At 41.6% G+C, this 26,081-nt stretch overlaps 1 protein-coding gene across 1 annotated transcript in view; it reads right to left on the reverse strand.

Annotated features, from left to right (window-relative positions):
* The window catches only part of BRINP2 (BMP/retinoic acid inducible neural specific 2), a 111,648-nt gene that overhangs the window by 84,012 nt on the left and 1,555 nt on the right, over nucleotides 1-26,081 (reverse strand). The window lies entirely within an intron of this gene.

Genomic DNA, 26,081 nt, shown 5'->3' on the forward strand with positions numbered 1-26,081 from the left:
GGTGGTTTAAACAACTTAAATTTATTTTCTCACAGTTGTAGAGGCTGGAAAGTTCAAGATCAAGGCCTACCACAGTTTGTTTCCTGGCAAAGGCTCCCTTCGTGGCTTGCAGACAGCCACCAGCTCACTATGTCCTCACATGGCTTCTCTCTCTCTTTTCTTTATAAAGCCACACCCTATCAGATTAGGATCTGATATGATTTGGGTCTGTGCCCCACCCAAATCTCATGTTTAACTGTAATCCCCAATCTTGGAGGTGGGGCCTGGTTGGGAGGTGATTGGATCATACAGGTGGCTCCTTCATCAATGGTTTAGCTCCCTTTGGTGCTGTTCTCATGATAGTGAGTGAGTTCTTGTGAGATTTGGTTGTTTAAAAGTGTGTAGCACCTCCTACTTTGCTTTCTCTGGCTCCTGCTCCTGCCATGTGAGACACCTTGCTCCCCCTTTGCCTTCCACCATGATTGGAAGCTTCCTAAGGCCTCCCCAAAAGCAGAAGCTGCTGTGCTTCCTATCCAACCTGCAAAACTGTGAGCCAATTTTTTTTAAACTTCTTTTCTTTGTAAATTACCCAGTCTCACGTATTTCTTTATATCAATGTGAGAATGGACTAATACAGGGCCCAACCTTCTCACCTCATTCAACCTTAATTACCTCCTAAAGACTCTATCTCTAGACACAGCCACGTTTGAGATGTGGGGATCCAACATATGAACTGGGGGGACTGGGGTGGGGCAGCAATTCAGTTCATAGCAGGATGGGAGGATTTTTTTCTTCTTTTCAGCACAGAAGTTAAGAGTGAGTTCTCTGAGCCAGATTGCCTGGGTTTGAATCCTTCTGCTATTTAGTCTCTAAATGACTTTGAGCAAGTTACTTAACCTCTGCTTCAGTTTCCCTACTGCAAAGATTCTCAAGCATCTGTGTACATCAGAATCAACCAAAGGGCATATTAAAACAGGTAACTATAGCATACTCAAAGAGCTTCTGAATTAATAGGTCTGAGGTGGGAACTAAGAATTTGCATTTCTTTTTCTTTTTTTTTTTTTTTTTTTGAGATGGAGTTTCCTTCTTGTTGCCCAGGCTGGAGTGCAGTGGCACAATCTCAGCTCACTGCAACCTCTGCCTCCCGGGTTCAAGCGATTCTCCTACCTCAGCCTCCCGAGTAGCTGGGATTACAGGCGTGCACCATCACATTCAGCAAATTTTTGTATTTTTAGTAGAGACGGGGTTTCACCATGTTGGCCAGGCTGGTCTCAAACTCCCGACTTCAGGTGATCCACCCACTTTGGCCTCCCAAAGTGCCGGGATTACAGGCATGAGCCACCACACCTAGAATCACCTTTTAAGCCACATGGATAGCTGGACCCCTCCTTAAGCCAATCAGTGCAGAATCTCTGGAACTAGGGCCTGAGCACTGGTAAGCATCCAAGGTTCATTAGGTGATTCTAAGGTATATCTGGGTTGAAGCGACTGAGCTAGGAAAATGCCATTGGTTAAAATGCACATTTCGTTTAACATTATCAGTCATTGTCCTGACCATGAATTTGTTTCTCTTATCCTACTATAAATTGCCGGCTTTGAGCAGTTTTGAAAAGGGGTAAATAGAGAAATTAGCATTTGTAGAGCACTTTACAGTTTTCAAAGCACTTTCATATTCAGTGTGTCATCAAAATCTTAAAATAACCCAGGGAGGAAGGTATCATTATTCTTTACAAATGCTTTGAGGCAACAGCCCAGAGAGGGGAGTACACCAAACCCTTTTAAAAGAAGCAACAAATCAGCAAAACGCCATCTGCCAGGTTTTTTTGCTCTTGGCCTATCTGTTATCAACAATGCTACCTACAGGGCATTTTTGCCATTCATCCATGACTTGGGCCCCACACGTTTTTCTCCACTTGGCTTTTGGTGTGTTTTGTTCTCCGGCTGCTCAATGATGTCTGCTTTGCCCCTTAACATCCCAAGATTGGCTTGGCTCTCTGTCAGCTGCTTTTCAGGGACCGATTCCCTCCCCATTTGCCAGCGTTGGTGTTGGTTTGACTTTGCTTGAGCCAGAGGAGTTAAATAACTTGCCTAAAGCCACAAAATCAGTGAGTGGCAGTTGAAGATTCAAACTCAGCTGAAGTAAGAAACGGCATAGGAGGACTCGGTGCTTTGAGGTTGAGAGTGGTCACAGAAGAGGGAGAAAAATGCTGAAAGGAAAGGCAGGGCGCTGGACTCGTGCTTTGTCCTTAGCGTGTCTGCCTCGGGCTGCTCCTGAGTATGTGAGCATAAGATTAGGCTATAAAATAGTAACAATCTTTGCAAAATATGCTAGAACTGAAACATCCAAAAGGAGAATTTTGCTTATCACAAAAGTCCCTTAGGTACACTGTTTTATTACAGGGATATGGCAACGGCCCAGTAATATTTTTGGAAGTGCCTCCAAAACCTGAAGCACATTCTTATAAATATAATTAATGGTGGCAAATATTTGTCCTTTGAGAGAATAATTTATATTTAGATAAAAGGTCATTTAGAACCAAATACAATGAATAAGAAAGAGGACAGTGAAGAAAAGTGGGCTTTGTTTAGAAAAAACTCTAGGCTGTGAGCTTTCTAAGAGTGGTGAGCATGTCATTTTTTAAATTTTATACCCACAGTTTCTGCCATCTTCCTTGCCATACAATAGATGATCGAGAGGTATTTGGTGAAACAATGAGAAAATTAATGAATGGGTAGAAGTTATTTTGTTATGAGGCCTAGAAGGTGATGTCTTAACAAGAAAATCCAAAAATGTTCCAACTAGTAGAATATCACTAGAGAGAGTACAGAGCCTCTTAAGGGGACGAGAGACTACTGGGCCATGCAGGTCCTGATGAGTATGCTTCACACCCATGTGCACGCACACACACACACATACACACACACACAGCCTCGCCACTTAAGAGTCCTACATTTTCCATCCATATGCAAATGTGTATGAGACACCCATAAATGTACGGAAAGAGAGTTAAATCTTCTTAGTCATGGGAAGCTGTTCAGGAGAGGGAAAAAATGAAGGCTTATTAAAATCAAAAGGGGATAGAAGGAGATTTGATACACTAAATGGTTAGACACAAGGTTTTGCCTGCAAATTAAGAATGCATCTCATTCTCATTCCTGATACCAGGCAAATGAACATTTCTCATCTTTGTGATTCTGTCCATTTAAAACGTGGATGTCCTTTTCAGGCAGAGTCCAAGATACAGCACAGTGTCCTCGTCTGGACCCAGGTTCTCAGAAACATTTGCTTGGCACAAAGAACTCCATTATCTATCCTCCTTGGATGGTGGATAACAAACAATGGCAAAGTGAAATATCCTGTTCATAGACGGAAACAGGACTAAGATTATGTCATGTAAAAAGATTTTTAAGATGTTAGGAGGAATAGAAAATTTGTTTTCCTACAAGTTGCTTTAAAAATGTTAGTGACAAAAACAGAAAACAAAAAGCCTCCCATAGTCTCTCCTATTGAATAATTATGGGAGAAGAATTTCACTGTTTCCTTTCTACATGATACAAACAACAATAAATACAGCCAAACATCTCATAGATATATTAGCGTCTTTGTATGTCAGTGTCTGTTTAGGGCTAATACCAACATTTCCATTGCAACAATACTATGTAAAAGTTCAGGGCCATGGATTAGAAAGAATGGGAACTGGGTTCCAATTCTACTTGCCAATTTTCTCAATAACTATTTCAGTGATCTTGAGCAAGTCACCCTCCTGAATGAGTTATTCTCCTGAACTTTTGTTCCCTCCTGAATAAAATGAGAAGATTGAAACAGATCATAGCTGGGTCTCCTCCTAACACCAATAGCCTTTTTAAACACAGTTTCACCATGTGATGGGAAAAATAAGCACAGAACCATATGATTCTATAAATGTCCCAACAGTGTCTGCTGTAAAGAACTCAGCCTGCAGTAAGGAAATGTGATGGACAAGGCAGGGTTTTCTCTGTTAAATTCTACCTGAGGAATGCTTTAGTGGCATGGCTCAAATTCAAGAAAGGGCATTCTTTTATTTCCTTCTCCATGCTAAGAGAGACAGGTGCAAATTTTGTTAAATCACTCAACAAGGAGGAAACTAAAATTTCGTTCAATTATATGGTTCCTGAAGGTTCTTCTAATTGAATTACCACAGGTGCCTATTGGGCATTCCTGGCCACACCCCCTATAATTCCATTAGTATTACCTCTTTAGATCCTGTAAATGCCATTAACATAAGGCAGACGTTTGCTTTCAATAAGATAACACAGATGATTTTTGTCTAATTGTCTCTCTAATCCCTCCGCCTCACAGCCTGAGAAATAGCTTGCAATTGCTCAAATGCAGGCATTTATTATTGCTGATCAAAACTGTTTGGAAACATGACAGTGCTATTGGGAGATTTTGATTCTTCCCTTCACCCATCACATGCTCGTGGCTTCTGACTGTAGGGTAGGTGAAATAAATAGTTTGTAATGAGATCCTTATCATTAAAACAGATAGAAAGGGAGAAGAAAGAACCTGCCCCAGTTTTTACCACACTGCCTGTGGACACAAAACTGGATCCATAAGCAGTTTATGCTTCACAGCCCAGGTGGGTTTCCTCCTCTGAAGTTCCTCTACCCCTCATGGGTAGTGGTTTGCTATTGTGAGGTTGTTATGTTCAATGTAACGGATTCACCATACGGTCTTTGCAGGCTGGCTCCTACTTCAGTCAAATCTTAGTTATTCTTGTGTTATTCAATCTTAGATAGCTCCTAAATCTAGTCTGTGTTTTACTTATTTGAGATATTGGCTTCTCTACTTTATGTTTTCAACTACCTATGTATTCATTTCTGCATATTGGCAGAGCAGGATAAAACCTGATCTATTTTGCCTTTGTTCATTACTCTAATTAGATATTTGCAGAAAGGGTTGGGTAAAATAAGTTTTAAGTGTTCTGAGAGTTACATTTCTTCATTTTCTCATTCACACTATAAATAATCCAAAATTGAGCTTAAGGTCTAGCCATTGGTCATTGGTAGTAATAAAAGTTGAAACTCAGCTATACCAGGGAGATGAGTGATGTTCTTAATAAGACTAGAGCTAGGATGGGCTCATTTCCTCCCACAAACCAACATGTATGCACAGATCCAGGCAGTAGTAAGGGGAAAAAAATAAGTTAGACTGAGTTGGCAACCAAACAGCTTTCACAGTGGGTTTCCCTAATCTCACACCTATATTTCTGTAAATAATTTCCTTCTTAGACTAATCCTTTGATAATTACCAGACCCATTCACCTACAGCAGAAGTGGGCATGACCTGGTACACTGAGAGACATGATGAGATATGCAGTGGGCCATCAACTAAAAAACCTGGGTCTCTTTTCTCTACCACAAAAAGTCAACCCTCTCCATTTAAAGGAGATTCAAATCAGAACACCCCTAACTTTAGGAGATTGACGAAGATTCCCACCAAAGATGAGAAGTAACGAGAGGAAATTAGGTTTACAGGAGACCCCTATTATGTCTGCTGATAGCAGAGCAATTATTGGAATAATCGCTCCACTGTGAACATGAATCCCACACTTAAAGATGTTTCCCATTATTTTCATTATTCCAACTGATTGATGCCACCTTTAAACCTATTTGAAAGAAATATGGTCTTTCATTGTATTCTTTTATTTTTAATTTGAGATTAAATCAAGATATGTATTAAAGAAAACACAAGAAGAAATACATGTTTTATATAACAAAGAAAATAGATCTTCTCTTTGTAAAGGTGATTCATTGTAAATTTCTAGCTTAAAAATCTGTTGTTGGAGAACTGCACATTATTGGTGTTTCCAGTCTGGGTCCCTTCTGCACACACTCGAGGTGAAAGACACATGAATCAAATGAACCAGATTTAGAAAGGGACTGCCAGGGCTGGGTGCGGTGGCTCATGCCTGTAATCCCAGCACTTTGTGAGGCCGAGGCAGGTGGATCACAAGGTCAGGAGTTTGAGACCAGCCTGGCCAACATGATGAAATCCCATCTCTACTAAAGATACAAAAAATTAGCCAGGTGTGGTGGCACACACCTGTAATCCTAGCTACTCAGGAGGCTGAGGCAGGAGAATTGCTTGATCCCAGGAAGCAGAGGTTGCAGTGAGCTGAGATCTTGCCATTGCACTCCAGCCTGGGTGACAGAGCGAGACTCCATCTCAAAACAAAAAAAAGAGAGAATGAGAGAAGGAGGAAAGAAAGAAAGAAAGAGTGAACAGGCAACCTACAAAATGGGAGAAAATTTTCGCAACCTACTCATCTGACAAAGGGCTAATATCCAGAATCTACAATGAACTCAAACAAATTTACAAGAAAAAAACAACCCCATCAAAAAGTGGGCGAAGGACATGAACAGACACTTCTCAAAAGAAGACATTTATGCAGCCAAAAAACACATGAAAAAATGCTCATCATCACTGGCCATCAGAGAAATGCAAATCAAAACCACAATAAGATACCATCTCACACCAGTTAGAATGGCAATCATTAAAAAGTCAGGAAACAACAGGTGCTGGAGAGGATGTGGAGAAATAGGAACACTTTTACACTGTTGGTGGGACTTTAAACTAGTTCAACCATTGTGGAAGTCAGTGTGGCGATTCCTCAGGGATCTAGAACTAGAAATACCATTTGACCCAGCCGTCCCATTACTGGGTATATACCCAAAGGACTATAAATCATGCTGCTATAAAGACACATGCACACGTATGTTTATTGTGGCACTATTCACAATGGGAAAGACTTGGAACCAACCCAAATGTCCAACAACGATAGACTGGATTAAGAAAACGTGGCACATATACACCATGGAATACTATGCAGCCATAAAAAGTGATGAGTTCATGTCCTTTGTAGGGACATGGATGAAACTGGAAACTATCATTCTCAGCAAACTATCGCAAGGACAAAAAACCAAACACCGCATGTTCTCACTCATAGGTGGGAATTGAATAATGAGAACACATGGACACAGGAAGGGGAACATCACACACAGGGGACTGTTGTGGGGTGGGGGGAGGGGGGAGGGATAGCCTTAGGAGATATACCTAATGCTAAATGATCAGTTAATGGGTGCAGCACACCAACATGGCACATGTATACATATGTAACAAACCTGCACATTGTGCACATGTACCCTAAAACTTAAAGTATAATAATAATAAAATAAAATAAAAAAAGAAAGAGAAAAAGAAGAAAGAAAGAAAGAAAGAAAAAAAAAAAAGAAAGAAAAAAAGAAAGAAAGAAAGAAAGGAGGAGGGAGGGAGGGAGGGATTCCCAGGCCATTAAGTCCTCTCTCCCCAAGGGCTACTACAGTTTGTTCTCATCCTCATCCTCATTTTCTCCAGAGTTTTATTCAGCTTAGCTTGAGATGTCTTAAGCAATGGATTTCCCAGAGGAAGAGCACTGGATTACAGAGCTTGCCATTAGAAAGCACTCCCAAACCAAGACTTAGCTGTCCTTTGAAATTTAGCCTCAGAAATGCTGTATGTGCAAATCACCACTCATTCAGTTAGAACACAAGTTTCGAGAGGGCTTTTTAGCATTGAGATCCTGGATTTGTAAACTAGTGCTCTGCAGTTGAGAAGCTAATAAAGACATTATACTTCCTGGAGGGACAATGCTCTCAGGAGAGTTGATGACACAGCCAGGGCCCTTTGCAATATGAATGTGTTGGGGTATTTCTCTTGACTATCGAGGGAAATATTGGGCTTTATGCTATTGATTAAGGATGATGTAATAATAAGGACTCACATTTATAGACCAGGCAACTGTGCTAAGCCCTAAATTGTCTTATTAGTCCTCACCATAACCCTATGAGGAAGATACACAAAGATCATCTGCATTTTCTAAATGCAGAGGCTTAGATCTGTTAATATGACTCACCCATGATCACACAACTAATGAAGCCCAGAACTGAAACCAGGCAATCTGACCCTGGAGTCTGTTGTCTTAACCATACCCAACTGTGTATCACTTTGCCTGAATCCAAGCAGACAGACTGGGACCCAATGCTCACTTCCTGTCCTGTGAAACTAAGGTACATTAGTGAAGAGCTATCAGCAGGGTCCAGTTTGCCTATAGCTGCTCCAAAGAGGGATCTAACTCCCCCTTTACTTACTCCCACCAGGGGAACAAGGAGAGAAGAGAAACGGGAGACTGCCAACCTCAACAGATGGTACGTGGGCTGTTTTGGAGAAGGGAAGAGGGAGATTTTTGCTGGCTGACAAAGAACAAGAGAAAGAGATTGCAGAGAAGTGTGACATAAGCAGAAAGAGCTAAACTTGAAATATATGTGGAAGAGAGAAAGATTGAGGGATAGGGACTGCTCTAGGGGACAGATGGGTAAATAGTCTTGAAAGGACATGTTTTAAATGTCACATAACTCCAGCCTAGTGAGGAAAAGTGAGTGAGGAGAGAGACAGGTTCAGAAACAAGAGGAGCGAGTTCCTCTCCATAGAGTTTTTGCAGCCTTTCAGCTGAAAGACTGGAGAGACTTATGGAGGGTTCCCCCATATAAGGAGTTAGGGACTCATATTTACTTATGAAGGCAACTTGCCCATCATTCTAGTCTGGAGTCAGCCTAGCAGAAAAGAAAAGATGAGGGTATTCTGAGGAAGCTTGAATTTTATCAGGCCCTGTCCATTGTTAACTGAGTTCCAGAAAGGAGGACAATGAGATGTAAGGGAATTTCTGTTCAGTTGAAACTTATAGATTCACCACCTGTTACCAGGCTCCATGGACCCTCCTCAGTCTTGGCTGAGAGCACACCGATGGTGTGATCAGTGTCCCACATACACCCCTTTCCTTTTTGCTTGCAAGACAATTTTAAATTATTTATGCACATGACTTAACGTTAAGATGGTTTATTCATAAGTTTGCCTCAGGATACGGGAGAAGACAACCTGCTTTAGTGACAGTCTCTCTGGAGAGCGGCAGCTGCACAATGTGTTACTCCATCAGGCTCTATGAGGACAAAACATCTCAATGTGGAGGCCTCTGTTTAAAGTAATGATCAATGTTACCTAGTTCCTAAGTTGAGAAGTATTTATATTGACACAGTTGCTGGAGGTAAAAGATCAAAAGATGTTTTAGCTCCAGACGGGGTAAGTCTGTGTTAAGAAGAACAGATTAGTACTCTGATTGTTTGGATCTGTAACAAGTCTAAAGGTAAATGACCACCCCAGAGGTAATTTACCATCGTTGGCTATGGTCCTTTTCTGGAAGAGAGTGGCAGCGACCAAATGAATCATTCTGTCACCTCTCTACAACATTCACTGTGGACAGGGGCTTGGCCAGAGGCAGGACTGTCCTGAACCCTATTCTGGGAGGTTTGGTCACTGAAGGTCTCAGTTACCAAATGGACCTTGTTGACAAACAAGTCTCACCTATCAAGTGACTCAATGGCAGAAAATCTTATAGACTGCATCATAAGAAAATCCAAAGTACTGTTTTTTTTCAGCTTCCTTACTTACAGTTTTTGGTCTTTGGGGTTTTCAGAATCAAGTCTAACTTGAACTATTGCTTTCGATTAAGATCATACAATGTATAATCATAAGTCTTAATTGCATTAAGATCTTTAAAATGTTTTATCATAGTTATGACTGCATTAAAGACATTAAGTGTGTCTCTCCCTCATCTTCCTGTAGCCTGGCCTTCTTTACCTCTCCAAGAATCCTCTTGAGCTGCCGATTTCTCTACTATTAGTGTGTACCTTGTCCTGAGTTAACTTGAAAATATCAAGCTAATGAAACTTAGAAAATATGAGTGTTTTAAAAAGGTATGGGTGAAGAGGGTGAGTTTTACTGTAAACATACACTGCAATTTCTGCTTCTTTTAAAAAAAACTCTCAGGAAAGATAGGTGTGGGTTTATTTTCTGTAAACAATTACTGAGTTCTTAACCTACGCATAATACTGAGTAGGGAGCTCTGTGAATGAACAGAAATGTCAAGTGTAACAGATGTTCTCAGCTCTCAAGAAGCCTACTGTGGGAAAAAACACATGTACCTCAGAAGTTGAAGTAATATAAGAGTTAAATAGATATCAAAGAGTGTCAGGGGGCAGTTACTAGAAAAAAGGTATTAATTTTCCACTCTATGGAAATCCTCCAGTTATCCACATGACTCATCCTCCCACCTTCTTCTTCTAGTCTTTGCTTAAATGTCACCTCTTCCTTGAGGTCTACCCTGATCATCCCATTTAATCCTTCAACCCTTCTCCAGGGCTCCAATTTTCTTTGCTATATTTTTTTCCATTGAACTTATTACCTTCTAATAACAAATACAACTTGTTAATTATGTTTTTTTGTTGTTGTTTATTGCTTGTCTTCTGCAACCAAAACATAGGCTTCACAAGGGCAGGGGTTCTATTTTTTTGCCTGCTTTATTACTGCTATTTCCCTAGCTCCTAGAAAATGCCTGGCACCTCGAAAGAGCTCAATAAATATTTGTTATTCTTGTTATATGAGCTTGAAATTGAACTAGATGGAATAAATATGAAGCTGAGTAAGTTACAGTACCTGCTGTAAGGAAGTCACAAAATGATGCTAACTAGAAAGACAACAATAATAACAGCAAGAATGATAGTTGTTATTTATCAAGCAATTATGAGCCAGTCACTGTGCATAGCTTGTTTCACTATTTCATTTAATTTTCACAATAATACTTTGAGCTAGATATTATCTCTATTGATAAGAAAATAGCGGCTCAGAAAATTTAAATCTTTGGCCCTATGTAACACAGCAAGAGAACAGGTGTGCTAGAATTTTAGATCAAGACTCTCTCACTCCAGAATCCATGGATTATTTTTTAATCTTTTAAATTACAGAACATTTCTAAACATATACAAAAATAGAAAAAACTCATATGGTTAACTCCTCTATACCTATCACTTAGCTTCAAACAACAAATGATAAATCCATGGCCTACCTGGTTTTGAGAGCTCATAGTCCTAACTACTTGCTATATAATTAAATAAATGGAATAGAACATTCACTGTTTAAGAGCAGAACAAGAGTGGAAGTCGACATACGTGAGTGGTTGAGAGGCCTTCATGAGGCCTGCTTTGGCTAAACTCCACCTTCTCCTCCTTGCAAGCTGATCCTCCAGGCTTCATATGAAGCCCCAGAAGCTGCAAGGCTCTGTCCTCACTCCGTGCTTGACCCTGTGCACAGGATGTGTGAGGTCTGATCCAAAGGAAAATGGCATAAGAAGGACCCATTTTGGCAAGTGAATGTGCTTAGTTTGGGAAGAAAAAAACTTGTGCTCTTCTTCATCATTGCCAAAAGGTCTGAGTCTACAGCAACAAGTTCATAAAGTAGCCAAGGATGAAGACCAAGGACCAAGACCAGATAGTTCAATCTGGGCTTCTGGAACTGGTGACTGATGATAGGCCAGCCAGCCTGGATGTGCCATAAGCATTTTCTGTTAGGTGTGGCAGGGTGAGGGTTGGGGGGCACAATACACTAGGGCAGGAAACAGTTGAGTTAGAGAAGCCACAAAATTTGGGGTAGAAGGGGAAAAGGCACTGGGAAGGCTGATTTTCCAAAGATCTTGATAGGCTTTGAAATGGTTCTTTCTAAAAATCCATCACTGGAGAGCCAGACCTCAGTTGTCCCTCCTGTCACTTCCCCTCCTCATACCTTTTCTAACTGGTTGAGAGGAAAAATTGGCAGTTTGGGTCAGACAGATCTGACTTAGGTTTGGACTTTGCCTCTCCCACTTGTGTAACCTCAGGCCAAGAACAAACTTGCCTAAATCGCCATTAAAAGGGGCATATTGTTTAGTTCACATTTGTGGAGTGCCTAAAATGATGCCTGGAATGTGTTGGCTCTTTGAGAAATGCCCCCTTAGTGTGATGTGATACTTCTTAAGCATTTGTTAATGAAGAAGATGCAAAGTTCCCAGTGGGATATGCCTACAACTAGCATTATTCATATTTTTACAAAGGAGAAAACTAAAGTAACCAGGAATCCTGGTTGTATTATAAGGCCCAGTGACCCATATCCCACGTGCATTTTGGAAGAGACCCAGGATCTGCAAGCCAAGAGTTTTCTTCCTCAATTCCCTCTCACTTCCCAGGGTCCTAACTTTGACCTCCATTACCTCTATATAAGTACATTTGAAGGCACAGACAAGGAACGATCTCACCCTCAGGACCTAACAGCACAAGAGGCCAAACACTGCTCCTGTGGCAAACATTGGAATAAACCATACGTATATATATATGGCTTACAACGTTTTAGGTTGGTGCAAAAGTAATTGCAGTTTTTGGCATTACTTTCAATAGCAAAAAATTGCAATTACTTTTGCACTAACCTAATAGTTATCATTAGTCTATCTTCCTTTTTTTTTTCTTGTATTATGATTAGGAAACTCAGGGCCATAGAAGTGAAGCAACTTGCCAGAGGCCAAAATTGGAATTGGAATTGTGTCATCCATAGAGCTTGCCCCTTCAGAGATACTTCCCATGCCCAAGAGCAATGAGAGGGTTGAGAGTGGGGTGGACTGACAAGGGCCAGCCTACTGTGTTCCATATGAAGTTGTCAGCAGGATGGCCAGATCTTCAACCCAGTTTGGGATTTGGTAGGCACAGGATTCTGCACCTAATTGCTATCCATGAATCATCCTTGTCAGGTTGTTTTGCTAAGCATATTTTGTGTTTAAGTACAGCAAAATCTTTCAGAGGTTCAGGCAGTCATTATAATAAATTATCTGATGAATAAAGGGCAATGATTACAGGCCTTCATGTATAAAGGGGTATCCTGCGGCATTGAGACAGCATAGCTCCTGAACAGGTTATGTCTGATGGGAGCTCATTCCTCACTGGCAGTAATTTCCAGAACACTGCTACTAGAGGAGAGGCTGTCTGATAGAGCTGTGAACAGGGTAGGCTCTCAAGGCACACTGCTTGGGTTCAAATTCCACTCTGTCACTTCCTACCTTTGTGATCTCTAGGGAATTATGAGCCTTTCAGTGTCTCAGTTTCCTCTTCAGTAAAATGGGAATAATACAAGTGTCTGACTCATAGGATTGTTCTGAGAATTAAATGAGTTAATACATATTAAAAACATAGACTAGTGCCTGATAAATATTAAATGCTCAATAAAGAATGATTATGTTTGTTTATAAATACTTCTCCAGGCTGTAAGATATCCCACATGGTTAGTGATTTTCCCCCAACCCTGCGTGCACTTTGTTCATTCTCTCCTTTGGAAATTTAATAGGGATAATATGGCTGGGCTGCAATATCACCCTCCTCCTGTAGGTGGTTCCTTCTCCCTTATGGCAGTACTTTCCATAGAAAATACATTAATATGTAATAGGTGTTTGGTAATAAGACCAAAAAAAGTTTCAAGGTCAAGATATATTGGAAATACTTGGCTAAACAAAGATAAAACGTTTTTCTTTATTGTAGACCTTTCCAGACCCCTCTAATGTGATAAGTGCATTGTGAACCTCTGAGTGCCTATGAGGGGATGGGTGGCAAGGAGGGCACGTTCTCCAACTTTTCTAATCGCAGAACCTTTTTTTTTTTTTTCCAACATGACAACCATTAACTACTTAGGCGACATTAATATTCTACCAAACCGAGTATGGGTAACATTTCATTTGGATTGCCTTAAAATGGTATTTCTCAAAGTGTGGTCTATATATCATCTGCTCGTTAAAATTCAGTTTTCTGAATCTCATGCAAGACCTACAGAATCAGATTCTCTGGAGGAGGGGCTGGGGATTCTGCATTTTAATAAGCTCCCCAGGTGCACGTTGCATTTTGAGAACCACTGCCTTAAAGGAAACATCCCTAATTTTGCAATGTATACATTTGAAATCCTGAACACTAAATATCCTTAATAGGAAAGATTCTTGTTAACTTTCTAGTAACCCATATCTTAATGGAAATGGGTGTCGTGGGGTAGATGATGAAGTATTGGGGTTTTTGTTATTTTATTTTTAACTGCATAAACATAAAAGTCTTCCCTGTGCTCAGTATTGAGCCAGGGATCTTAAAGAAAAAAGACTCAGGCTCTACCTTCAAAATGTTTATAGTTTATAATAAAAAGGGAAGTAGACATACTACTTGGCCTCTTTGCATCATTGTAGGACCTTGGCTGCAGTCATCTTAGAAGTCAAGTTCACATGAGAGATAGATGGCACATTCTAGGAATTAAAGTAGGAAGAGAAAGAATTTATCTTCTAGATGGCTGTCATGAATGAGCCACCAAGATATCAATTTTGTTTGTTTGTTTGTTGCTATCCTGAGAGTTGGGGTAGGGTTGGGGAGAACCATGTAGTAGAGGACTGCATACACAAAAAAATCACATGAAACAAAGGATGAGGGTGAAAAGTAAGGGGAAGGGAGACCTAATAACCGGATGAATTACGCTGAAATAACCCTGCTGACTCTGTTCAGTTTAAGGTGAGAAATAACAGGATTAGAATGTCAAATTGCTGAGTCCTACAAACCTAACCATAGACCTCCTCTAAGCTGTTCAGCTTTTTTTCTCTGCAGTCACTAATTAGATTGTGCCTTGAAAGAAATAAAGTAAAATAAAGTAAAAGCCAAATGCTTTTTTGAGTCAAGTAGATTGCATACCATCGGCCTATAAGGAGCTGGGTATCTGGTCGATGTGTATGGGGAACTGAAAGTGGAAGGAAATCAAGATAATAGAGCACTTGTCTCTTTCTTTAAAAAAGTTCTCATAATTATTTCTCATTGAATGTCCCATCTTTGTAGCATCTTACTTTCATATGCAGTCTCTTTTCCCTATCTAGCAGTAATGGAAAACACGTGGGATTCCCTTTTCAGCGTGATTTATGCAGAACTGTAAACCAGAGGAACCCAAAGCACATTATAAACAGTATTTGAAGTTCAAAAATTATTCATGTCTCCAACAGGAAGAAAGACCAGGGAAAGTTTAACATGATGGTTCACCAATTCAGTATCCTTTGCACCATCCACACCTTTTATCCAGAAAATATCTTCATAAACTGTTTACTTTCTTGAATATAAGCTTGCTACATTGGTACATTCTCAAGTCTCTTCTCACTGATTTAATGAAAACACAGTGTCTGTGTCCTAAGCTTAGTATCTTTATGATCAAATATCTGACTCCATTACCTGAGGCCATGATGAGTCCATTTTTCCTGTCACTCTCCTCTCCTACGTGGGGCAGATCTGCCCATCAAATAAGAATTTAAGCAACTAAAGCCCTAACAAAGATATTGCTGGGCCTGTGTTCTTCTGTTGTTTGCCTGAGCAAAACCCATCATTACTCTATATGCATATGGCATGTGTCAACTGTTTTAAAATTAGCCAATTTTCCTAAGCATAAAAATGGATTTTTATCATATCACATGAACCATATATCACAAAAACAAACCAGTTTTTGTTGTGGCTTTTTTTTTTCTTTCCAAAATACATGAAGTCTTTTTAAGTCACTGCCAAATCCATTTTGCTCACTGCATTTGTGAGATACATTTAAAGAAACCAAGCAGAAAAAGAAAAAAAAAAAAAAGCTCATACACTGCCGTCACCTGGAAAGAAATCTAGTTCATTACCAAACCAACCACGCCTAGGAGGCTGGATTGCTTCATCCTGCTTTTAAATAATAAATACAGCATTTGCATGCTGCCCTGCACTGAGAGTTTGAGACAGGGCAAAAAAAAAAAAAAACCCTAAGTTTAAGAAAAAGAACTGTGATTTATGGAGCACTCTACATATCAGAGTTGATGAGTGCTAATTCTGCATTATTTCATTTCATACTCTAACCCTGTGAGTTGTACCACATCCATTTCACAGATGTGCACCCTGAGGCTAATGTAGTAAAGTAACTTGGCAAGATCAAATACATGGTACATAGCAGAGCCTGTCAAAGACTTGAACCCAAGTTCACCATGCCTGAGCCTCTTCTCTCAATGACTATGTCGTCACATACGTGAGCTTAAAAAACCATCGAAACTTATAAAGACATGATATTGTGGCATCAGGTTTCTTTTCTTCATTAAGCCTGTACTGGTGCGTTCTTTAAGGGTTGTAGATCAGAGCAGCCCTCTTTGGGAAATTCTGCTTGAGCCTCTGCACAAAGTCTCCAAACATTGCTAAGCTCAGGAGTGATGCAGCGTATATAAAGAATCGGCAGCTGTCTGTATGGTTCGTTTTGAAGGGCCTACAATTCCTCTCAACAAGGAAAAGCACCATGTCTCACTTGGGTTAAAATCTGTGAATTTCTCTTTTGAAATGCTCTAGTGTTAATTGGGAGGGCAGCACATTAAATCATTATTAGTCATTAATACCTTAACACAAATTAGTTGATCAGGTTACTGAGAGGTGTGAAGGGCCCTGAGGGAAGGATATTATCTTGATGGAGTTGGTGGGGAGTTGCCAAGGAGGGCAGTCTCTGGATTGATGCAGAGGCTGAGTGAAGCTGAGTGAGGGAGCTAAGGGAGGATGGGAGGGGTGGGGCAGGGAGGGAGGGACGGGACCAGGACTAATCAGCTTAGTTCCAGACAGGATTGCTTCCGCAAATGTTACTGTCCCTCCCCACTCCTTCTCTGTACACGCGCACGCACACACGGCTCCCCTGCTGTCCCTTTCAAGCTTGCCGGAGTGTACTTACAGATAAGGGTTTTAGGAAAGGTACCGGACACTCCTCGGCAACCTCCGGGGCAAGAATCTCGCCTGCGCCTCTGTGGCCGGGGGCTTGTAACACAGCTTTTGGCCTCCAGGGGTCTCTAGTGCCCCGAGGCTTCCGGAGGAGGCTGCCCTTGCTCCGCCGTCCCTCGCGGCTCAAATCCCAAAGGTCGGAGATTTCAGAAAGAAGAGGCGCGTGCAGGGAGCCTCCCAAGACTCCGCCAGCCGCAGGCACACCCGTCAGCCACCTGCCCCTGCTCCTGCCTAACGACGTATTCATGATAAATGGCTGAACACCGAGTGAGGGGGGAGGCAGACATTAGCTGCCCCCACAGTCCTCACTGAGTGCTTAGTTATTTCTATGTCTCAAGGGGATTTCAAGGACCTCCCTCTGCATCCCCACCTCACACTCTTCCAGTAAACCCAGTCCCCCGGCCTGCCAGACTACAGCCCAGCAGGAATCTCCGCGCTCTCAGCCCTGCAGCCTCGTGGTGGGGATGGGGCATGAAGCGGAGTGAGGGACAGGCAAGCCCCAGTCACCAGCTCCCCGCTGCCGCTGGGCCTGATGCTCTGCCCTCCCTGAGCTGTGGCTCCCCGCGAGGGAGGACCGCCGCCTTAGTTCTGGGGGACCTGGGTGCCCTAATGAAAACAGAAGAAAAAAAATCACAACTGGGGAGTACTGGAAAAAAGTACGAAACTTTGAGCGAGGCACTTGTTCCTCCCTGTCCACGGTTGAAGAGGCTGCAGGAGTTGATGGCAAAATTCTGGTTCTAATTCATCCTGCAACACGTGTTTGAATCCCAACTCCACTACTCACTAGATGTGAGATCTTGGGTAATTGACTTAACCTCTCTGTACCCATTTTATTTTTTCATCTTCAAAACGAGAATAATAGTATCTACTTCATAGAGAGTTGTTAGACTTGAAAGAGATCTTACGGTGCATACTCTCAGCATCTAGTACAGTGCCTGGCACACAGCAGGCGCTCATTCATAGACATTGAACTCCTTGCATTTTCAATTACTGAGAACAAGGGAGAACAACAGTGATTGGTCTTAGTCTCACAGAACTTCGCAGATGTGTCTGGATTAGTGAAAGTCTTAGATTTTAAAATCAATTTTAATATATCACCTGTGATTTTAAATGAATCATAAGTTTTGCTTTTTAAAGGACTTCTGCAGCGGTTTTCAAAGTGTTTTGAATACCTTTAGGTTCCAAGGAGTTGCCCTAGGGAACACTTGTGGGTGAGGAAAGAGAAGAAACAGGTGGCGGAGCTCCAGACCCCCTAGGCCTGCTCCAACGAGAGAGCTCCCCTTTTATCTGCTTTATATATTGGGGTTTTAGGTAAGGGTTTATTGATGAAAGTCTTCCACTGCTTTTTTGAGAGATGAAAATCACCGTGAATATGTCCTTGTATAATTCAGGGAAACCTTTTCTTCCAAGCTGAAGTATGTTCAACTCTGCTCTTTGTCAATCATTGTCTTTAATCTTTACAATTTTTGTGCAACATAAGGTGTAATATCCATTTTACTAGGTGGGGATACTGAGGCTGATACAAGTCACACATAGCTGAGGTCACACAGTGGGTAAGTGACCATGACCAGATTGATGCCCAGGTTTGTCTCATCCAAAATTCACCCACCCCATTGACCCCTCAGAGCCACCCAAGGTGGAAGGCAGAGGGCATGGTGCAGGGGCAAGAGCCCAGAGTCTGAATGTTGGTTGCTCCTCTATGCTTTACCTTCCGCAGTTTCCATGTGCAAAACAGGAATGACACTTACTTCATAAGGTTGTAATAAAAATTAAATGAGATAATATAAGTAAAAATGAACCTAGTACAATTTTTATCATAAAATAGGCATTGGGAGTATATTAAATATGTATGAACTTGTCCCACCCATTTCATCTGCTCGCCAAATCATTTCTTTAACCTTTTATTATAAGAGATATTCATTCAGAGGTATAGATGCATGCATGTGTATATACGGGGTGTGCGTGTGTGTGAATACATACGTACGTATGTGTGTATAGATGTGTGTGTATATATATAAAATTATAGAGCAAACCTGCCCTCAGGTCAAGAAACAGAACACTGCCAGCATCTCAGAATCAACCCCTTCCGCATACCCCTCCTTGATCAAATTCCCATTTCTCCCTCCAGTCCAATTCACTTCTCATCTTGTTAAAAAATAATTTTCTTTTCCCCTTTTACTCATGCCTCTGGGTTGTCCCCAGCCCTTTTGCTATGCCTCTGTCTGTCACTTTGCTAAGGTTCTGAGTGACACGTTGTTCACAGGAGAGAAGTGAAATAAAGTGGTTCAGCAAAACAGGTGTGTGTGTGTGTGAGAGAGAGAGTGTGTGTGTGCCATGCTTCCTACCCTTGTAGGATGCAGCATACTGGACACCTTCTGAGATATGTCTTAACCCAAAAGAACAGGAGGGACAAGTAGATTGATAGGGGATAGGTTTGGGAACATTTGGGCTATTTGCTGTACCCCAAGGCCACCCAGACTTGAGTGTGGTACCTCCAGCAGTGAGAGGTGTACATCACAGCAGCTAGTGTCTTGGTTACATAGAAGAAACAATTTTTCTCCTCTTTAGATTCCCAGATCCAACTCTAGAATTTCTACTTTTCTCAACTGACAAATTACACCTCAATTTGAATGTTACTTTCTCTAAGAGACTTTCCCTGACCAATGCCTCAATCACTCTGTCTGACAATACTCTATTTTATCTTCTTCATTATCGGCACTTGAAATTATTTGTTTATATTGTTATTTTTCTGGATACCATAGTAATAAAGAATGTGGACTCGGGGTCTAAACTTGATTAGAATGCCAGCTCCCCTAGTTACTAGCTGTGTGGCATTGGGCAAGTTACTTAACCTCTCTGGGATTTCAACTCATCATCTATAAAATAACAAACCTACTTACCTTATAGGATCAAATGAGTTTATTTGTGTAAAACTTCAGTACAGTGTCTGCCTGACACCTAAGTACTATTAAGGTGTTAGCTATTATTGGCAATATCCATAATACCCATGATTATCATGATTATAATCATACCTTCTGTCTAGAATGGAAGCAACTCGAGGGCAGACCTTTTATCTGTGTTGCTGTTTGCTGAATCCTCAATGCCTAGAAATATGACCCAGCACTACACACTCTTAATAATATACTCAATAAATATTTTCAGAGAAGTATGTCTTCAAGCCTCAATCCCAGCCCTGCTGCTTGGTGCAGGAGATGGCCATATCAACAAGTCAGAATGGTGTGGTGAGTACAGAGCAAAAACAGAATTTGAACAAGATGTGTAGGAGTCTAGAGGGGGAGGCAATGAATTCTGTCCCAGAGTTTCAGAGAAGACTTCATAGAGAGATACTATTTACAGAGTCTTGAAGCTCAGTAACCCTTCAAGAAGCAGAGAATAGGACAGGGGAAGATTCTGCATGAAAACAGCTCAAGACCTCTAAGGCTCCAGAGTGCTGAGGGAGCTGCCTGGTGTTTGAAGTGGCTGCTGTGAGAATCGGGATGTAGGAAAGATGCACAGAGAGGTTATTGGACCAGCTCATGAAGGAGCTCCTGTTTGTTATGCTAAGCAACTTGTTATTCTGACAGTAATGGGGAGTCACTGGAGAATTACAGTAAGAGGAAAAGCATGGTCAAATTTACCATTTTGAAAGATCATCTTGGCTGCAGGGAAGAGACTGGACTGGCTAGCCTTCAAGGGAAGAGATACAGAGATCAAGTCCTGGGAAGATGATGGAGAGAAGGGTGAGAGCCTGGCTTCAGACAGTGGCAGGGGGGGTGAGGAGGAGAGGATGGCTTTGAGAAATCATTAGGAGGTAGACCCTGTCAAGCCTGGAGGATTCATTGCATGTAGGGGCAGTGTGAGAGAAAGCAGAGCCCAGGACAATTTACATTTCTTCATTATCCCTCTGGAAGTCGGATGGATTTTGGTATATTTAACCAAAGCAGGAATTTGGGGAAAGGAATAGCTTGGGATGCGAATTGGTGCATACTGAGTTTAGTTTTGGATTTTAATCTTGGCGATGTCAAAGTGAAGACCTTTAGTAAGAAAGAGTGTTAACATTTGTTGAGCATCTACAATGTGCCTGAAACTATGTTTGGCACCTTACCTATTTTATCTTATTTAACATTTAGAATAACGCTTTGAGAGATCTAGCATTATTATTTTTTACTTCTATAGATGATACAACTGAAAATACAAGAGGTAATAATCACCCTTTTACGTGGTTAACATGTACAAACAGTAAGTTAGAGTAGTTTGATTAAGCAAGATTGAGTGAAGTAGATAGAAAGAGAAGGATTAGAAAATACAGTAACAAAGATAATTTGGGGCAGATTATGAAAAACCTTGAATGGAGTTAATAACCATCCCACAGGGTTGTGAGAATCAAGTGAGAGAAAGCTTGTGAAACCTTTTGTGAACTATAGAATGATAAGCAAATATGAGTTCAAGTTGTGGCCAAACTTATTGCAGTGAATGACAATAATGACAATGAATGAGTTATAATATTCAAATCTGTAATTTTAAAAAATTCAATTATTGTGTCTTCTCCCCATTCTTCTTCTTGGTAGGTCCACAAATTTTGTTGTTGTTGTTTTGTGTTTTTTTGTTTTGTTTTTTTTTTTTTAGAAAGAGTCTCGCTCTGTTGCCCAGGCTGGAGTGCAGTGGTGCAATCTTGGCTCACTGCAACCTCCGCCTCCTGAGTTCAAGCGATTCTCCTGCCTCAGTCTCCCAAGAAGCTGGAATTACAGACTTGCACCACCATACCCAGCTAATTATTTCACAAAATAATCTTTAATACATGGCCATGCCTTTCTTTCTCCCCACCACACTATCAACATATTGATATGAAAACAGAAAGCTCTCACAAGGAATGATCATAACATGGTAGAGATAAAAAGAAAGGAGGGAATTTGAAAGACAAACGTACCCAGCTGATCCCACTATTGTGTCCTCACACTTTGGAGTAAGACCTTAAAGATTAGTTACTTGGTTATTTCTACTGTCATTCAAAAACTCGAAAATATTAGGATAAAATTACCAAGCCACCCACCAGCTCACTCTTTGTATGTGAGCTGAGAGCTGCAATGCTTCCCAAAGGCTTTGGGTGGGCTTAATTACAGTTAACAAGGTCCCTCTTCAAATAAATATAGGTTGGTGTATGCTATTTGTGCCCTTCTTGACTTGAAATTTTAGAAATACATGCCTTAAGGCTCCCTCTGGGCTGCTCCTGACCCCTCCCTCCATATTCTTTCTCTTTTTATGTTGCCAACTCCTCCTATTTCATGCCTCTGCACCTTTTCCCCATTAACCTGTCACTGCTTTGTAGGGCCTTTGTTAACACTATCCAATGATAAAAATAATAATAATAGTGCTAGCCACTTACATAATTTTAATCTTTCTAGTAGCCACATTAAAAAGTAAAAAAGAAATGGGTGAAACTAATCTTAATATATTTGATTTAACTCAATATATTCAGAATATTATCTTTTTAACATGTAATGAAGATTAAAAATATTGATGAGATACTTTACATTGCTTTTCTTTTCAAACCAAGTCTTCAAAACCAAATGCATATTTTACATTTACAGCATACATTTCAAGTGCTTAAGACCCACATGATACCAATATGCTATCATATTGGCAAGTGCCTAGAGCTTAGTCCTGTGAGGTATCAAATTGTCTTCTCCCTTTGCCCAATCCAGAATTCCAGAAAAGTTTGCATTTCATGTGAGCCTCAGTAAGAGGAATAATGGGACTGGCTGTTGATGATTCCATGCTGTGTTGATGCTACTCAACTTTACTTCTCTGTCTATGGCAGAGTGATGATTTAAAGAGGGGCTGACCTGCATCCTAATTGGTCAGACGAGATTGGTTCACCGTAGCCCCCAGTTTGAAGCATAACTCAGCTGTCTGTCTCTTCCTTTCCAGATAGAAGAGACTTTAATTCACAACCCTTAACCACATACCCTTGGGCCCGGATCTCTACCTCAGCCCCCAAACATAGTAGTGGATGCTTCTGAATAGTAAAGAGAAAAGAAGTCATGCTCACAGTCCAGCTGCACAGTCATTTAACACAGGAAACAAGGGTGACAGCAAGGTCCAGGGAAGGATTTTCAAGGGAAAGTAATGTCCTTTGAGACCTGTTCCCCGAATAAACTAAGCAAACGAACAGACTGGGTTCTTGGGGGTTTTACTTTTGACCTGGGAGCAATTATGGAGTGACTTTAGGTAAGCCATTCCACTTTCATGCTCAATGGGAACTTCCTCCATGTTGGAATGGGGCCACCCAAGCCACCGGTGACTTGCAGCATGAAAAACATCCCAAACCATGTGAAGACCAGTGACTAGGGTGGTTGTGTTACCAGTCCTTTCACAGGCCCTGTGCTTTGCCTTGACCTTTCCTCTGGGAGAGATGCCCACTGTGGGAGCAAATGTGTGTGGCTGGCTGGTCACAGCTCTCTCCTGGTGGGCCCTTCCTTGGCATTGCCCAGGCTGGCAGGCTGCCTCTCCCCTCTCCTGCCCGGCTGAGCAAGCACAGTGCCCTGTGGTACAGCTTCAGGCAACACCACATCCCACCCGTGCCCTGCTTTTCCATGGTCTCCTCCTTAGTGACTGCTACAGCGTATGTTTTATTAAAAGGGAAAGAGAAGGGGAGACAAGAGGTTATGTACCTGGGCATGCTCAAGAATCTTAAGATTGAAAATCTCCTGCTCACTGCTAAATGCCTAAGGGCTTTGGCATTTTGCCAGCTCTAAGAAAACCCCAGGAGGAACATTTGGGTGGAGAAATAGGAAATGAAGGAAAATCAAGGCTCTCTCTTAGGAGATTCTGATTCTAAAATATGAGAAGTTTTGTGTGTGTGTGTGTGTGTGTGTGTGTGTGTGTTCTCTTAAAATTTGCTTGCTTACCCCCAATATCCTCATTCAGATTTTTTGATTCGATGTTGATAAGCTCTCTGAGGTTGAGCAATACTTTTCCCACAATATATAGATTAGACTTGAGGATGGCTGGAAGGCCAGATAATTTTCAATGTCCAATGAGATGCCCAGCATTATAGAGCCCCATGCCTAGGTTCTAGGGCAACTTCCTGTAGACCAATATATGTTTAAAATAATTTAACCAGGTGTATGGTATTTCCAGAATGCAGAAAAGAAAGGTAGCCCAGGGTGAACCCCAAGGAATCAAGCAAGCCTCGAAGTTTCCAACCTTCCCAACAGTGCTGCAGTTATTATTTCTGTCAGCTAGAACCCTTTCCCTCATTCTTTCTTCCAAACAAATCCCACCGCATCCCTCATGGCTCAATTCAAATTCTCCTTCCTTTGAATACTGATAGTTCTCATTATCTGTATGAATCAATCACAGATGAAGTAGGTCAGCCTTGTGAATTCTCTGGTATTGAAGTGCTGTTTAGAACCTACATCATCATTTCCCTTTTGTCAGATGGGAGCCAGTTTCCTAACTAGACTGCAAGATCACTGAAGGCAAGGGCAAAGGCCTATAAGACTTTTATTCTTCACTGCTTTTAAGTTAGTCCCGGAGGAGAAACCTGTGTCATTGTAACATCTCCATCCTTACAAAATACAGAACAACTAAATCAGATTATAATTACTAAAATCAAACCATTCCTTAGAAGAAGCCCATGGAGTCTGGGGTTGGTTCAGGAGCAATGAGACCCAGACCCAATTCCATAGTGTCCCTTAAGTGCTGTGTGACCCTGCATAAAGCAGTTCCTCTTTCTGAGGTTCTCTGCCCTCTCTTTTCCAAGAAGGGGGCTAAAATCATTTTAGCTTTACTCCTTAGGGTAATCAAAGATAAATGAGACAACAAGCTGTGTGAGGATTAATTAGATGAGCTCTGGAAAGTGCTCTCAGCCCTTTGGAAGAGGATGCCATTATAAAATGTATACAAGGTCTTATTATTTAAGAGAAAGAGTTGAATCGCCAAAAATACACTGCGCAGTGGGGAAAACAAAACACTAACCAGGAAACCTCAAGTAAGCATCCCAGTCAGCAGAAAGTGCCCACGCAGATGTCTCAAGTCCCTCCAGATTACCTCTTGTTTATGAGTTGGGGAGGGATTTCAGAGCAGTGCCTCAAGGGAGTGTATCACTTTTCTGCAATGCTCTCCAGTGGCTAGCCTGTGTCTCGGGAAAGGGGATCAGGAGAAGGTGATGACGCAGGGTTGTTCTTTGCCCTTTGGCCTTGCTCAGTAAACAACCTGTCAGGAGGCCAGAAAGGAGCACCTAGAAGATAATTTTGAGGGCCAAAAAGGGAAGATGCTCCTCATCTTTGAGACCAGCCCCATGCTGACACAGCAGGAACCTTCCTCCTTCCCCAGCCCTTTTCTCCTCACCTCTTTTCTTGTGCCCACACTGCAGCACACATCACTCCATTCTGGGAGACAAAGCCAGCTCCATTTTTGGTGAAGAGGGGAAGTAAGAGTCAAGAATGCTCCTGTCTTCTCCATGGCTGCAGCCCAGCTGTCAAACACTTTGGAGCCAGCTGACCTCCAGAAGGGGAGACTATGGTGTGACATTTGCTTCCTTTCTCTCAAATATTTCACAATATACATGCTCTGTGCCTTTTCAAATCATATCCTCCTCAAAGAAGCAAGGCATGCATCTTTTCCTAGAGTAGGCAGCAGCTCTGATATTGATAAGACAGGATCATTGTGGCAGCATGTCTTGGTCCTGCCCTCAGTGCTGCAAGGCAACTTATTCTGGGTGAATGGGGACTCCAGAGGGTCATGCCTTAAACAAATAACATACACACAACTGTGTGAGTCAGGAGGGAAAGCACACAAACTCCAGCATCACTTTGCTGTTGCCTGATGTCATCAGACTGCCCCCCAGGGGATTTGGTAAAATACTTTAGTTGCTTGGTTAATACTGGCATTGCATGTATTTTAGCGAGCATGGTCAGAGAGAGTCACTTCAACATGCACATGTCTGGAGAGGGACAGAGGCAGAAATACTTGACTTACAATATACCTTTTATCCCTCTGATTGGTCTATGCTGACATAACACTGTCCCTGCTGAATAAGGCCCAGATTACCCAACTATAAGCTTGGCCTTTTATAATTGTTATCCTTTTAACAAAACATTTGTTTCTGCTCATAGCACCCTGCTCCCAGGGCTGCAAAGAGCACACACAAATTCTTTACAGAGGGGTCTGTTCAATCATGTTACAGTGCATTAGCTTGAATATTGGTTAACATTTGGCTTAGAAATGTATACCCTGGATAAATATGTACCATGCAGAGGGACTGCTTGGTGAGGAGAAAAGTCCTCTGGGCTGGAACAACAGCTCACAAGTTCATGTTCCTACTAGGCAGGAACACTCCAGGCATCCGTGGTTTGGGCAGGCTGCTGCACATGCTTGGTTCTTCT

This window comes from Hylobates moloch, unplaced genomic scaffold (assembly GCF_009828535.3).
Source record: "Hylobates moloch isolate HMO894 unplaced genomic scaffold, HMol_V3 SCAFFOLD_8, whole genome shotgun sequence".
Lineage (NCBI taxonomy): Eukaryota > Metazoa > Chordata > Mammalia > Primates > Hylobatidae > Hylobates > Hylobates moloch.